The sequence below is a fragment of the Oreochromis niloticus genome, linkage group LG14 (genome assembly GCF_001858045.2).
Source record: "Oreochromis niloticus isolate F11D_XX linkage group LG14, O_niloticus_UMD_NMBU, whole genome shotgun sequence".
Lineage (NCBI taxonomy): Eukaryota > Metazoa > Chordata > Actinopteri > Cichliformes > Cichlidae > Oreochromis > Oreochromis niloticus.
Window position 1 is genome coordinate 35,586,631 of NC_031979.2, and position 16,840 is coordinate 35,603,470.

The following is a 16,840-nucleotide window of genomic DNA, read 5'->3' on the forward strand; positions in this document are numbered from 1 at the left end:
ATGGTAGCTGATTAAACAAGTATCATGAGATAATAACAAAATGCAAAGATTGGTGACAGCGCTTGAAACCATAAGACAACAACAACAACAAAAAATTGTGAGAAATAAACTAGACTCTGCCTGTGAATCACTCTTTGCTTCTCTTCTTCCTTCCATCCCATCAATTCATCCATCACTCTCCACTTGCTGTCCATCTGAGAACAAGGCACAACTTGCTATTGCAATAAACTATAATTTAATTATCCACACTTGACAACTCTTGCACTTAATCTGTAATAAAATGATGACAGAAAAATGTTATAGAAGCAAAACATTCCTGGAATACCTCTCCAACAACTGGTACATGTGTTAATGTTACCTGTGCTGTTTGTTATCCAGCTGCTGAGGGATCCACTGCCTTTAGTAGCCGCACACAGCTCCTACTGTTTCCTCCTCATGTCCTTACCAGCCATGTCTGGACAATGTTATATCATGAGTAATAATTAAAAAAAAATCCATATACATAAAAACACACACATGCATGCACACACAGGGACATTTTAGACCTTCTTCAGAATAATGTATATACTGTGGGCACAAGTTTCCATCATGGTGCTGATCCAGAATCCTTCCCTTATTATTTATTACTAGAGCTACAATAATAAAGCAATGAGGGGAAAAAGTAATAAATATGAAATAATGTATTTATGATTCCATTTGTTTCACTATCCACTCTGTGCAGGCAGAAAGCTTATTACATTTTTAAACTATAGAGATACAATAATTTTATTGCTGTAAAATCAGCATTTTAAAATATAAATCTAATATAATCTGTGTCTTAATGTATACACTGTTTCAAATGCATCATATGTTTTTAAAATATTATAATTATAATAATGCATAATTATGTGGACATGCATATTACATCGTTTTAGTGAAATATAATCCCTCCAGAAAGGCAGGAAAAGCCCTGTAACTTACTTTAAAACTAAATATGTTCCCTAAAACGGTGACAGAGCTACAGACCCATGACAGCCTTCCCCAGTTAGCCAGCAGCTATGACCAGCACTACTTGTGCAGTTAATAAAAGGACAGGTAATGTTTGTCGCGCTGTTACACACACACACACACACACACACACAGCACGCTCATTTGTTTCGGTTCGTCAGTTGCCACAAGACAACTTACCAACGTGTACGTAATAAGCTAATAATCCTGTGTGCTTTAGACTACAGTGTACGCTGTACACCTACTTACTGGTTTTGTCGCATCAGTCTGTGTGAGTTAAGTTGTGTTTCTCCTACAGCCCCGGACCGCTAAAAATGCGCGTGCTCTTAATGAGCTCGCTCCCAGCTCGTAACCAGCGCGTTCTGCCGTCAAAGGCGATCATTGGTTAAATGCGATCATGTGACTGATGCAAGCCAGATCCTTTTATTCAGCAAAACTGTGATTAATAGTTAAATATTATTGTTGAGGGGCACTGACAGGACTCTGCACGCACACACACATAAAAATTTTTTTATTTATTTATTTTTTAAAGTTGCCTCAACAAAAGGGCTCTTTGGGCACCCATCAGGAAAGGGGCGAGTGCTCAAGACCTTCCAGCCCCCCCTGCACGTGCCTGGTCTAACATGTGTGCCAGTGAGACATTAAACTTCAGTAAAACTATGCATTTATGACACTTAACTAATCTGAGCCTAACCGATTTGCTCAGCTGTAAATAAAACAGCAAAGTAAGCGCAACCTGACAGACAGAACCTGAGGGAATTGAGTCAAATGTTTAACCACTGAGAGCTAAAACTCAGTGGAGGTTTTAAAGCTGTGTGCCAGTGATTGTATAATCAGCCACTGATAAAGTGGGTTCGCTTATAGAAGTGAATTAAAAAAGTTTGAGGAGACACTGAGACCTCTCCTGCCGTTATTACACACCTCCACAACATCACAAATTAAGCTATTGTACAGAGGTCTGCAGCAATAACTATAAAACTACATTACATTCACTTTTTACTCAGTTCGAATCATCCACAATGCAGGTTACAGGGTGTTGACCCAAGGTGAGATCTAAAACCTGCAGGGACACCGGCCCTCATGGACTGAGATTGCCCACCCCTGGTCTAGTCTGTCTCTCAGTGTCGTGTCTGCGCCTTCTGTTTAGTGGTGTCTTGTTTCCTGTTTTACTCTGAAGGTTCATGTTCCTGTCTTATGTCAGTGTTTCTAGCTTTGTTGCCCCCTGTCTCATTAGGTCTTATTCCTCCCAGCTGTGTTCCCCTTCTGTCACTAATTACTTGATGACTTCCTCAGTGTATTTAAGCCCAGTGTGTCTTCGTGTCAGCGTCGTGTTGTACCCTCAGAATTATGCCTGTGTGTTTCAGTTCTCAGTGTCATTGTTCAGTTCATGTTTTTGTTTATCACCAGCAATAAAGCTAAGGTTTTCCAGTTTCAATTCAGTCTCAGAGTCTCGCACTTGGATCCTCCTCTCCATCCGCCTGCACACAGAGCCCTGACACTGCCAAGTAATATTCAGAGTATGTTTTTTTTTTTTTTAAAGAAGTAAGTTATAATTTAAGGAGTTTTTGTAACTTCAAAACAGGGAAGGTATGTACTACAAGAAAAAGCGTTTGTGTTTCTGTGCATGGAGTGAAACTGTGGAGCAGTTTGAATATAGAATAGAAGCAATGTCCAAACATAAAACTGTTCAAAAAGAGTTATAAAGATATGAGCTTCTTGAACTATGAAGAAAGGGAAAATGTTGAAATTAAGTGACATTCTCTATTTAGAAAATTTCATGATGTGATGTTATAGTATATATTATATCAGAAATCTGTTCGCTATTTTTATTGCAGATTATTTCAGTAAGGAAGCTGGCTAAATATTGACTGATAATTTATGGCAAAGGGGTGGGATTAAATAAGTGCGTACTTCTTCCCACTCCCTTTCGACATGTAACTGAATTATAACAGAAGCAATATTGAAATGTTTTAACTTTATTTTGTATAGTATTTTTTTCCTCTAATTTTCTTTGCTGAATGTACCTGTATATTGTTTACACGATTAAAATAAATTAACAAACAAAAAACAGACCAAAATACAGGAGGAGGACAGCTGAGAGTGGGAAAAAAAAATCACAAAAATAAATACTGCCAGATTTTCAACTTCGGTCTACAAGAAAATAAACTCCAAAAGACGTAAACGCACACTGAAGATCATGGGATCAGACTCAGACCTTGATTGCACTTTCGACCTGCTGACGGGATGCGCTTCGTCCCTTGATGCATCTACACTTTGAATTTCTGGTTGGGCTGCTTGGGTACAAATTAAATTTCATCATTAGATGATGAGCTTCATGTAAACATCTGCATGGAAACTGGATGCCTGGACTTCTCTGCTTAGACTTAAACCAAACCAAACCCTGAATTTGGACTTGAATATGTTGGAAAATATGTTATGTTTTATTAAAGATCACAGAAAAAACAAACATTTTTATTTGTTTTTGAAACTGAAAAACTATTCAAAGTTTTCAATAGTTTAGAAAGGACTTTTACATTTTCATAAATATTCATGGCTGTGTGGTAAAGCTGACATAATCTCACTTGTAATGGTTCAGATTGGACACTGTGACTGGCCGGTTCTGTGCTCCAGACCACATGTTTGATACCCCTGGACCCATGTAACGAAGTATAAAAACAACTGTGTCTACACTTTGACCTGTGAAGAGTGAAAGCAGATAAACAGTGTGATTTTGAGCCAAATGCTTCAAAGTGTTCATTGATGATGTGATAAAGAAGTGGCGTTCCTCCTCCAACCACAACAGGAAGCTCATGAAGCGAGCAGTGTCAGTGTTTGTACGACACTCACCAGGAGACCTCTGAGCAGGATGGCTGCAGTCGCACAGCTCTGCTTCTCCCTGCTGTTCGCTCTCATCAGCAACATTCACGGAGAAGAATTTATCGCCATAAGAGAAGAAGGAGGCTCTTTACAATTCAAGCTCCCAGATCAAAACAGCTCCTGCATCACCTCCAGACGTGTTGGTGAAGATACTCTGGTCCTGTGGAACATCTCTGACCCCTGGAACAGAAACTTCACAGTTCATGAAGACCTGACAGGACGACTCTCAGTTCTTGACACATTTCATGGTTCTCCTTCATTTACTCTCAACAACCTGACCCACTCAGACTCTGGACTGTACCAAGATGTGTACTGGACTCAGGGCAGCGTGACATATGAGAGAAACATCAGCCTGACTGTGTGCAGGAAAGTAACGTGGGAACAAACTATCATAATTTCTGAAGCCACTGCAGACGTACAATGTAAGGGAGCAGGTGAGAATCTGACGGTGCGTTGGATCAGACATTACGGGGAGTGGCAACAAGCCAAGGCGAATTTTGAAGACAGAATTTTGAAGGTCAATAAAGTCCAAGAAAGTTTCCTGGAGGTGACAAACACATCACTTCTTCATGTCAACACACGACCAACATCTTACATCTGCCTGGCGATGAACCAACAGCAGTGTGTGAGCACTTACTCTGTAAGTTTGACCAAACAAACAAAGCTACGTTACGCTTCAGAGGGAGACACAGCTGTGCTGGAGTGTCCCTTCATGGACCCCATTCATGACCAGCCCCCGGGTTGGTGGATGGAGGCAGTTCCCATTATTGATCGAGAAATGGGTCGAAACTTCTCGCTGGTACTTCCATCACTAATGTTAAATGATTCAGGTACCTACACTTGTGCAGATGAAAAAGTAATACATGCGTACTGGCTTTTCGTGTGCCCTAAATTTGGTCCACCTGCAGTAAAGGTTTTCTCAGAGGGAGATGAAGTCACTGTGAGATGCTCTGGTAATTGGGAAACTAGTACTTCGGACTTTTGGCTCATGAAGTTGATCCAAACAGAAGGTAAAATTGTGTACGATGAAGAGTTCTGTGATGACAATAGAGTCACTTGTTCCGATGACAGCCTGATAATCTCTAATGTCTCACTGGAACATGCAGGAGAGTATGTGTGTGTAGGTTTTAAGTCAGAGTATGAGTGTGTGTCAGCAGAAAAATTTGTTCTGATCCACAGAGAGCCCTTTGGGGTTTACTCGACCTTCTACAGAGTCAGGTGGATACTGCTCAGCGGTCTGCAGGTGATGCTTTGTGTTGTTGTGGTCTGTGTGATACAGAAAACCAGGAGAGGAGAGCGGCTTTCAGCTCAGACACACACTTAATATGCTTATTATCATTTATTATTATTATCATTCATGTATCTCTCAGAGTATCATTTTGAATATTCTTCTGTTTCTATCAGTGATCAGTTCGATCTATAATAAATGTTAGAAACCAGTTGTAAATGTATTCGTTCTTCACTCTGATGTCAATCATTATCATCTCTCTTGGAAAATGTATTTTGTTATTGTGTTTAAGAGCAGATTCATTACAGCACCATGTTTATCTGCATTATATTGTTTTCATTGTTGTGAATCATTTATATTTGCATTTCAAATTGTTGTGATGCAGCAGGCTGGGAACATGATTGTCTGATACAGCAAACACTTCATAATATGGACTTTACTGCTTTGATTGTGTTTTTATATTCTCCATTTTTGTTAGGAATCATTTCTGAAATAAAAATATCAAAATCTAATTTAACAGGCTCAATGTTGATGCTCTTCTGTCAATGACTCCATGATGATTTTTAACATTAATAAACACACAGTCCTCATATTCCAGTGCAGGATGTAGAGCAGAGTATATCAGTAAAATGGATCAGAGCTCATCAGCATTTTGAACTTAATATGCAGCCAACACACTTTAACACGTGTCTGATGAAGAGTGAAACATATCATGGAAAAATGGAAGACGAGAGAAGCTGCACATGGTTATCATCATTTATTTATTCATTTATTTTTATTTTTGTTTTTTGCCTGTCCCATTTGGATCTTTAGCATCAGAACTGTTGCTTGAAGGCCAAGAAAGATGCCATGTTGGTCCATTTGATTGACCTTTATTATAATTATGTATTTATTTTATTTTATTATCGGTTGTTACAGACGGGACAGACATGACTGGGGGATAGGACAGGGAGAAGGAAAGAATGAAAGAAAGAGAGGGAGAGAAAGAAAAATAGAGGGGAGAAGAGATGATGAGAAAGGGGGGAAGGAACAAAAAGAAAAACAAACAAAACACCTGGATCACCTGTATGGAGAGAAAAAAACAGAAGAGAAATCAAACAAAAAAGAGCAACATAATAAATACATGTTATCATCATTTATTATTATTTTTATTTTTCGATTTTTGGTGGTGGTAGAGTTTAAATTTTGGTTATTTTTTTAATATTTTATTTTAATTAATTAAAATGTTTTAATGAAAAACTATGAATTAAAAAAGTCACGATATTAACAGCATGATGACAACAACAGCAACAACTGCTATTACGACTATTATAAGTAATATTATTACTATTATTGCGTAGCACGTAGTATTCAATAATGTAATTTTATTTACTGAACATTAAAACGAAAATTTACTATTTTACAAATAAATATTAATATGATGAAAAACGTTAAGTGAACATGTGTGGTCCCGCTGCTCTGCACAGCCTTCAAACAGATTTCTTTTATTTACAGCAGTGGTCTCCAACCTCCGGGCCACGGACCGGCACCGGTCCGTGAGTCGTTTGATACCAGGCCGCGAGAGTTGAGGTTCGGGTGTGAAATCGATGCTCTTCAGAGGTTTTAGCATTATTTTTTTTAAATCTTTTTTATTGTTAACTCGGTTTCCCTGGGTCTTTTCCCGTGTGTTTTCAATAAATCTTTTTTCTTTTTTGACACGGGTACTGGTTTTATTTTGTTGTATTTATCCTCGACACCTTAAAGGCCGGTCCTTGAGAATATTGTCGGACATAAACCGGTCCGTGGCACAAAAAAGGTTGGGGACGCTGGTTTACAGGACTGACGGGACTCCAGGAAACACAAACCAAGCCAGTGTTTAAGTGGAGACTCATCAACAGACCCGGGCTATCTTTTCATCATCTGGATTCACTTACCTTTACGTTTGTAATCAGGATAAACTGTCACACAGAGTTTGTTATCAGCTCTCTAACCCAGGGTCTTCCCTGCACGCTTACATGAAAGGGGCGGAGTTTGGCAGGATTGAGAAAAAGATGCCTGCCAGCAGATTTTTTGCCTGGGCTCCAACAGACTTCAGAATCACCCCTGCAGCTTGCATAGGAAATATATAAAAAACCTTTTCTGCCTTCAGCAGAGGATCTTTATCTCACTGTTTATCACTCACAGGATACTGGAAAGGGAGGTGTGGGCAGCATCTGACCAATCAACAAAGGGTAAATTCACACATAATATGACTTGTCTTCATGCCTAAAATGTTTTTATGCTTGATTCAATTTAGCTGTTAAGGGTCTTTTACTCTGCTGGTGCCGGTTAGGTTCCAGATTAGAGATCAGCAGGTATGAAATCACGACGTACTGACCAATCAATTCTCCAGAAAATAGTGTCACTATTCCTGGAAGATCCCTTTGACTTCTGTTGGGGGGGAGAGAGGGTCTAAAGTTTCATTTTTGTTTAATGTCTTTGTGTTTCACTAATGAGCATCAGTAAGAAAAAAACGTGTTCTTAGATGCAACGTTTTTCCTTTGATGTTTTTTTCTGTTGTCCGCAAACAACCATTAAATTTTCTATAAGCATTAATATCCAACATTAGACACCTTCACTGTATTTGCTGAGCTCATATCAAATCTTTACACAGACTAAGCCTGTGCTTGAGTTCTGTTTTCATATTTAATCTTTACTCACAAACCGTTAAACAGCAGAGAGGCTGCAGCTGAGAGATTAGAAATTTAAACTGGAGGGAAGCAGTTTATGTTTAAAATCAGCTGCAAACATCACGTTCACTGGTTCTGTTGCTCACAGTGTGGTTTAAGTGTCATACAGATTCTCCGCTGGGGAAAAATCTTTATAAAGGGTTGGGGGGGGGGGGGGGGGGGGGGGGTAGAGGTAGAGGCACCTGCCCCTTTCCTGGTGGGTTCCCCAAATGCCTGGAGGCAAATTTTTAAACTTATTGATTTTTATTTAAACACACATTTAAATGTGTATGTGCATCCTGCCTGTGCCCCTCAACAATAATATTTAACTATTAATCACTTTTTTCTAAATAAAAGAATCTGGCTCGCATCAGTCACATGACTGGCAAAGAGCACGATCATTTTCTGCCATCTGAGCAGTGCGCAGCTGTCGGAGAAACACAAGTTAATTGGGAGACACAGACTGATGCAACAAAAACCAGTAAGTTGGTTTACAGCGTGTCCAATAGTCTACGCGCGTAAACGCTGTCCAGCCCCACGCATGAGGCGATCTGCGTTGATTCACTAACGGAAATTTGCTGCATTAATGCGGTTATGGCGTTAACGTCACTTTAACGAGATTAACGCTACAGCACTAGTTTTAATATTTAATATATTCAAGGATTTAATTTTTAAATCTTTTTTTATTTATGTATTTATTTTATTGTTATTTAACTTTCTTTGTCTGTTTATATGTTTTTTTTTTTTAACTTTTGTCTCAGTTTTTGTGATGGAAAACACGTTGTTCAACGATGTTGGTTTTAACGTACAGATAAAGTTGGATTTGATTGGACTAATATGATGAAAGCAAGTTCAAGCCAGAAATCGACTCCTGATCTTTGATCCGTCCTCACCTGGTCATGAACATGATGATCAGCCAGGTATCCAGTTTACCTTTGAGTGTCAGATTTAGGCAGATTTGATTGCTTCCGGTTCATAATGACAGATTTAAGTGAACTCCTCTGCAGGGGCGGATCTAGAGAAATTTTCTTAGGGTGGCATGAGGGTGGCAAAGAAATCAAATGGGGTGGCAAAATCAAAGCCTTTTTTTTCCCCCAAACACATATGCAGGTGGTTACATATAGTTAAAATGATTCAAAAGCAGTAAGCATACACGTTTTTCATATAAATATAGTCTATAACTTAATTATTGTCTGTAGCCCACATAATTACACACTTTAGTTGCATAAAACATGTGAGTTTTGATGTTATGTACTGTATAGCCTGTATAATAAATAAATATGGAGCCCAATAAGTATGAAATCCAGAAAGCTACACAACATGGGGCGGTTCATTTACAAATACAAGTCTAACTTAAGTTTCACTGTTTTTTGTTAGAAAACAATCACATTGTTACAGCTTAAATTACACAAAATGTCAGAAATCTGCACTGTCATGAACAAAAATTTAAACCTAATTTTTCATGATTTGTTGGATTAACCCACTGAGGTCTGAAATACAACCGGACATTTTTGACTCCTTTTGAGTTTACGTTTGTATTTCACCCTCAGATTGTTTCATTTAATTTTTTTCCCCTTGCCTTGTTTGGTATCATTCTTTTCAGCTCAACTGAATTTAGTTGTTTTTCACTGACATACTGCATTAGTATTACTGATCTGAAATCACACAAAGAACTTAAAATACTAGTAGTATTTTTACTGTAAAAAAAAACACAGACATGTTGAGTAAATTTTTATAACTTGAAATGCAAATATAAATTGTACATTTTGTAAACTATTACAACTATTTATCTAAAAATGCAGCCAATACACCTGCCTTTTTTTTTTTCATTTTGTACAACCATTTAAAAATATTACTAAAACTAAAATGAGAGAACAATCAGATTTCGCAATAAGAGGCCCCACAAATGATGTGTGCCAGTAAAAAAAAAGTTTGTCCACCAAAAGACAGAGGAGAGCAGCACAGGGACAAACCTGCAGGCCTGACAACAGCAGGTGTATCACTCCGCTGGTTTTCTACTTAGTGACAGTGTTTACATTGCAAATGTGCCTTTGTGACATTCATTAGTGCCCTCACTGACACACAAAACAAAACGACTACACAACAGAACAACTACACAAGACAACACAACACACTAAGTAAACACTCCACACTAAACGTCACAAATCTCCCACATCTAAAAACTCACTCTCTCTCTCTCTCTCTCTCACTCGCTCGCTCTGTCTCGCTGCCGTTACTGTCACTCCCAAAACTCTCCCCTCTTCCTAAACAACCAAATCCCACGTGTTGACTTTTTTTTTTTTAATTGGTCGACATGGTAGATTTTTCCACCGATAGGAAAGAGGTGGCTTTTTTTCCTTTATTTACTGTTTTCGCGCTGTCCTTAGAAAACGCTTAAAACACACACACAAAAACGTGGCGACAGTATTTAGTAAAAAGCATGGCTTAAATATATATTATCATAACTCTGGATTTACTGGCCTGTAACTAAAATTTAAAAACTTTGAACTCCGAACTTTCAATATGGGCTGAAATAGAGACTCAGCGGGGCTGCAGCTTGTTGCTATACGTCAGCTTAAAACAGTCATGTGATTTGGAGGTGCAGCGTGTCCGTGGACCACAGAGGTTTAATAACACTCACCTTCCTTCCATTTCCAGAGTGTAACATCCAACCAAATGTGTAAAATCCGAAATTCCCATGGTGTTGTTCAAAATGTGCTCTGGCACAATCATAAGCATCGCTTGCTACTGAAAACAAGAAAAAAGCCGGTCCTGCTTTGGGCTGAACCATTTGTTAATGGTGGAGGGGGGGAACACTATGCAATATATTCAGTTTTAGCATTTATATTCACTGTTGACTGTAACTACGCTCAAACTGTTAATGCTATCTTATTTTAATAAACAACACTGTCATATGCAAAACTGGGGTGGCACTTGGGGTGGCAAGGGATCATTTTAGGGTGGCAGTTGCCACCCCATGCCACCCTTCTAGATCCGCCCCTGCTCCTCTGTATCCATTCCCAGGCTGCTACTTTTCAATAACCTTTCCTTTAACTTGCTCCAAGTGCCCTTTTGTCTGCATGGTGTAACTGTAGCCTGGCATGCTGAATAACCAGTGAGTGGACCTACCAGAAATATGTGATTTTAGGATTTTATAAGTCATTTGGCTGTTGAATGAGGTCAGTCATCTTTAAAGAGGTGAATATTTATGGAGTCATCAGTTGACGTTCGTTTGTGGAAGTCTGTTTTCACTCTGATAATAAAGAGGATTTATTTTTTTCATTGACCAATAATAAAAAGACTGTTATTATATTTTTAACATTATATGATTATATTCACAGTGATGCTTTGAGGAAGACTGCACTGTTTGTCCCAGAATAATCAAACTGCCATGAAATATATTCACTAATTTACTTGGAACTAACACACTATTAGTACATCTCAGAGACACCTTCTTTCTCAAGAAGTCACATGAAGAATAACAGATTACATCTCTCACTGTGTCCGACCAAACAACTCCTGTGGAAAGTCAGTTATTAGCAGTTTTTTAAAACACCTGTAAATGAACGTTTGACTGAACACTGATAAGTGAATACTGAGAATTTAGGAGGAAATGTTTTCAAATCTTCCTCCAGAGAATCTGATTAAAATGTTTTTTGAACTCAGCAAGCAAGAATCTGTTTGATCAATGACCTTTTTTTTCAGCCAGTAACCTTTAAGGTCACACATCCGCTGGAATATTATAATTTGCTGTTCTTTTTTTATACACCTTTATGGAGAAGAAAAGCATCTGGATGTCCTGATGCCAGATGCTTTTTTTTCCCAAGCTCCTTATGTAACTGAGCTATAATGTACTGAGTGAGTCATAGTGAACTTTCTCAAACGTGCATTGTATATATTTTATACAATGTATATATTGTATATATTTTATTTTTTGTAATACTAAGGTTCCACATGTCACTGTTGTAGTGGGGCCAGTGTTGCCAACTCCTCAGTGAGGAAAATCGCTATTGGCTGTCCTAAAAATCGCTAGAAGTCGCCAAATGACGTCATCGCCTAATTTGCATAATTGGTCATGCTAATGTAATTGTAACTTACGTTGTTGGAGAGAGAAATAACATCATGGAAGAGACATAAAGTGAGTAAAAAATACCATAAATGCATTTAGAATTTATTTAGAACTACAAATTAAATTTCTTTTAGCAATTATGTTTTTTTAATGTCACAATTCCAACCCTGCACCTTTATCCGGGCCTGGACCGGCAAAAGTGACCCGAAATAGGCACTCTGGTGGAGTTACTTTCTTTGTGTGTGTGTGTGTGTGTTTATAAGTAGTTTTAAACCTTGTGATCCACAAAACAGCATAACAGTAAAAGAAGAACTGACTCCGTTACAGTCAGTGCGGGAGCAGCGGCTTCGCTCATGCGCGATTCATTTGCAGTTTGGACACATAGGTGTGAACATCTACTACCCTGATAGCAGCAGCGCGAGGACTATCCTTTGCCTGTGAGCGCTTTGGCACGGGCGAGATGCCCACGGCAGCACCCGGTGCTTCTTGAGAGTAGGAGCGATACGCGCTTTCACGTCAAAAAGTCGTCATAAATAAGTCTCCAATAACACCAGAAAAAGTCGCCAGATTTGTTGCTAGTCGCTTTTTAGAAAAAAAGTCGCTAAGGGGGTCTGAAAACTCGCTAAATATAGCGACAAAGTCGCTAAGTTGGCAACACTGAGTGGGGCATCAGTGGGACACCGATAGTACATGTCGCATGTGTGGGGTTTCCCAGCCAGAACTGCATGGACTCCACACGGATAAGGCTCATTCTCCGTAGCTCCTCCCCCTTTACTAAATTATAAGTTTGGTGTATTTTGCTTTACTAAGTATTAGTTCTTAGGACTAAAGGCCCCCAAAGTGCTGATGAAGGGGTGCAGGGATCAAGAGTATGGAGGGTCAGGAGTGACAAAATTAATTAATTAATACACCATTAATAATTAATTAAATGTGGCAGTAATTAATAGATGCCCATTAACTTCATTTATGTATTTATTTAAAATTTTAATTAATTATAGAAACATTTAATTCATTATTTAATGATGTATTTTTTTTATTCATTTTGGCACTCCTGACCCTCCAACTGTGTTCTTGAATTATTTTTATCTGTCAGCATCACCCATCAAACTCAGGTGGCGGGATTAACACTGTTTGAGTCAAAACCATTGCTATGGGCTGGTGGCCATTCCTTCAGTGGGTGTTTCTCAGCAACAACTATGAACATGTAGAAAATAACTGAACTGTGCTTTGAAGTACTCTGTTTGTGTGTCACCAAATACACTTTTAATACTTTTTTTAGCCGAGCGGTTTGTTAAGATAGAGCATCTTTGCAGAAGTGCTGATTTTGTTGATTTCCTGGATGTCTGCCCAGCCCAGTCTCACAGCAAAGCGTGTGATAGACCTGCTACCCGATAGACCCGGTACACAACTGTCTTAACCCCAGTTGACTGTACACCGGCTTCATTTACTAGGGTTATATTTACTTGTTTCAGTCGCCATTTCTGAATTATAACAAATATTAAAAAAGAGGAGAGATAGCAAAGAAATTCGATTAACACCTGATCTTTATGTTTTCTGTTCAATAAACAGTGTGACCTGTGTATACACGTGTAAATTTTATTAAAAGAGATAATATTGGTGCTTCTGTCATGTAGCAACTCTTAGGTTTAACTTCATCAGACTTGTTCGACACTGTGAAACGCATCAGTATTAGTTTTCTTCTAACATCCAGAAGTCGTTTTGTCTTTCATAGTTTCTAAGAAGCCTTTGAGAGTCAAAAGGAACATGAGTGAAACATCATCAACAAAAAGAAAAAAAACACCCCACACAAATCAGATGTTACTCTGATTTTATTTTAGTAAACTCAGAAAATTCTACAGTTGAATAAATATTAAACCGTGGATATTTCTGGACAGGCTGGAGTCTTCATTATCAGCATGGTGGTTCAGATGCTGTTCCTCTCGGTGGAAAATGTGCTTTCTCGTTCGTCCTCGTATAAAAAAGATTTTTAATGTTAGTTTTAAATCAAAATTCATGATTTAAAAGAAAAAAACGTAAGATATACGAACACCAGATAAAGAAAACCGAGTGTTTCAGTCTAACACAGGGCCGTGCAGAGACGTTGAAAGGGGCGGGTGCTCAAAGTTAAGAAGGGGCACATTGAACCAGGTTGAAAAACAACAACAACACATTTATCAAGAATCTAATATGGGATTGCATCATACTATATCACTGTTCTGAGGTGGCGACAAGGTAAAGCAAACGTAGCCGATGTTTTACCTGATGGGGTACAATGTTGCTGGTTTCTGCTGCTCCTGCTGCTGATAGTGCTGGAGGGCAGGGCTGTGCTGATCTGAGACTGTAGACAGTAAAAAGTCCATAGGAGAGATGGTAGCTGATTAAACAAGTATCATGAGATAATAACAAAATGCAAAGATTGGTGACAGCGCTTGAAACCATAAGACAACAACAACAACAAAAAACTGTGAGAAATAAACTAGACTCTGCCTGTGAATCACTCTTTGCTTCTCTTCTTCCTTCCATCCCATCAATTCATCTATCACTCTCCACTTGCTGTCCATCTGAGAACAAGGCACAACTTGCTATTGCAATAAACTATAATTTAATTATCCACACTTGACAACTCTTGCACTTAATCTATAATAAAATGATGACAGAAAAATGTTATAGAAGCAAAACATTCCTGGAATACCTCTCCAACAACTGGTACATGTGTTAATGTTACCTGTGCTGTTTGTTATCCAGCTGCTGAGGGATCCACTGCCTTTAGTAGCCGCACACAGCTCCTACTGTTTCCTCCTCATGTCCTTACCAGCCATGTCTGGACAATGTTATATCATGAGTAATAATTAAAAAAATCCATATACATAAAACACACACATGCATGCACACACAGGGACATTTTAGACCTTCTTCAGAATACTGTATATACTGTGGCCACAAGTTTCCATCATGGTGCTGATCCAGAATCCTTCCCTTATTATTTATTACTAGAGCTACAATAATAAAGCAATGGGAAAAAAGTAATAAATATGAAATAATGTATTTATGATTCCATTTGTTTCACTATCAACTCTGTGCAGGCAGAAAGCTTATTACATTTTTAAACTATAGAGATACAATAATTTTATTGCTGTAAAATCAGCATTGTAAAATATAAATCTAATATAATCTGTGTCTTAATGTATACACTGTTTCAAATGCATCGTATGTTTTTAAAATATTATAATTCTAATAATGCATAATTATGTGGACATGCATATTACATCGTTTTAGTGAAATATAATCCCTCCAGAAAGGCAGGAAAAGCCCTGTAACTTACTTTAAAACTAAATATTGTGGCGAGCTCAGGAAACGGAGGAGACAGAGGTTTCTTTGGTCTTGCTTTCGGCGAGCCAGCCAGAAAAGCACAGCCGTTTATTTAGCTTTTAGAGAGGAACACTGGTGCGAGCCCTCTGCTCAGCGCGGCAACAACACAACAACAACACAAAAAAGGCGCTCTCTCACCGGAAACACACACAGAGGGAGCGTCACCCGTAACCATGACAACAGACAACAAACAGAACTGTAAACAGAACATAAATGTCCATAACATCCCCGAACAGCCCTGACCCGCTACATAGCCCCCACCTAAGGGGTCAGTCGTCCCCGACAACCCCATTACCCCACACAAAGTCCTGCAAACGCCCCGGTGCCTTCTTCTGGCGCACCGGCCGGTCCCGACAGGCGGGGGAAAAGGCACTTGGGTCAGAACATGGGGCGCTGCCAGCATCCCCTGCCTCGGCATCCGCCGGAGCGAGCGGTCGATACGGCGAGAGTCTATCCTGGTGCAACACCACCAGGCGTCCCGGGCCCGGCATGCGAACACGGTACACCACTTCTGTTAGCTGCTCCACGACCTCCGCCGGCCCTTGCCAGTGACTGCAGAGTTTTGGGGACACTCCTCTCTTGCGAACTGGGCAGTACACCCAAACCTTGTCGCCCGGCACGAAAGCTCCCGCCCGGCACCTGGTGTTGTAGGCTCTTTTCTGTCGTACTCCGGCGCTGGCCTGGGCCTGGCGGGTGTAGTCATGAACCACCTGCAGCCGCTCCCTCAGCCTCCTGTAGTAGTCCATCTCTGGCCCACCGACAATCTCCGGCTCGGGTGGGGAGCCGAACACCAGATCCACGGGCGTCCAAACATCAAAGCGGCAGGTGTGCACTGGCTGGACTCCTGAACCGCAGTCCGATACGACCAAAGGACCAGGGGCAGATGTCGGTCCCAATCCCGCTGGTGGCGGCTGGTGAGAATGGCGAGCTGGGTGGCCAGCGTGCGGTTAAAGCGCTCGACCAAGCCGTCGCTTTGCGGGTGAAGCGGTGTGGTTCTTGTCTTCTCCACCCCCAGCCGCCGACAGATCTCTCCGAAGACCTTCGATTCGAAGTTACGCCCCTGGTCACTGTGGAGCTCAGCCGGGACCCCAAAACGGGTGAACATCTCCTCCACCAGCTTCTCCGCCGTCGTCGATGCACTCTGGTCCGGCACAGCGTAGGCCTCCGGCCACTTTGTGAAATTATCCATGGACACCAACACGTACCGGTTCCCTGACTCCGTAACAGGGAAAGGCCCTAGGACGTCCACTCCCACTCGCTCCATCGGGGCCCCCACCAGGTACTGTTGAAGGGGGGCAGTGGAGCGTTGAGTTGGGCCCTTCTGCGCCGTGCAGGTGTCACAGCAGTGCACATGAAGTTCCACATCCCGTTGACAGCCAGGCCAGTAGAACCGTCCTGTGAGGCGGCGGAGAGTTTTGGCATTCCCATAGTGGCCGGCCCCCATCGAGCCGTGGACGAGCTCGAGTACCTGCGACCGCAGCGACCGAGGCACCAACAACTGCAGGAGGTCTCTGCCCTGCCCGGGGGCCCGCCATCTCCGGTACAGGAGGCCGTCGTGGGTCTCCAGGTTGTAGTACTGGGAGTAGTAGGCCTTCACTTCGGGCTCCTGTCCCGACACCCCCG

The 16,840-nt window shown here is 40.5% G+C and overlaps 1 long non-coding RNA gene across 1 annotated transcript; it reads right to left on the minus strand.

Annotated features, from left to right (window-relative positions):
• Positions 1 to 13,661: 13,661 nt before the first annotated feature.
• Positions 13,662 to 14,166, minus strand: LOC109204924 (uncharacterized). Its single transcript, XR_002064429.2, has 2 exons — positions 14,108 to 14,166; positions 13,662 to 13,817 (listed from the first exon to the last, which is right to left on the minus strand). It is a non-coding gene; the product is annotated as an uncharacterized LOC109204924 (long non-coding RNA).
• Between the last annotated feature and the right edge of the window lie 2,674 nt (positions 14,167 to 16,840).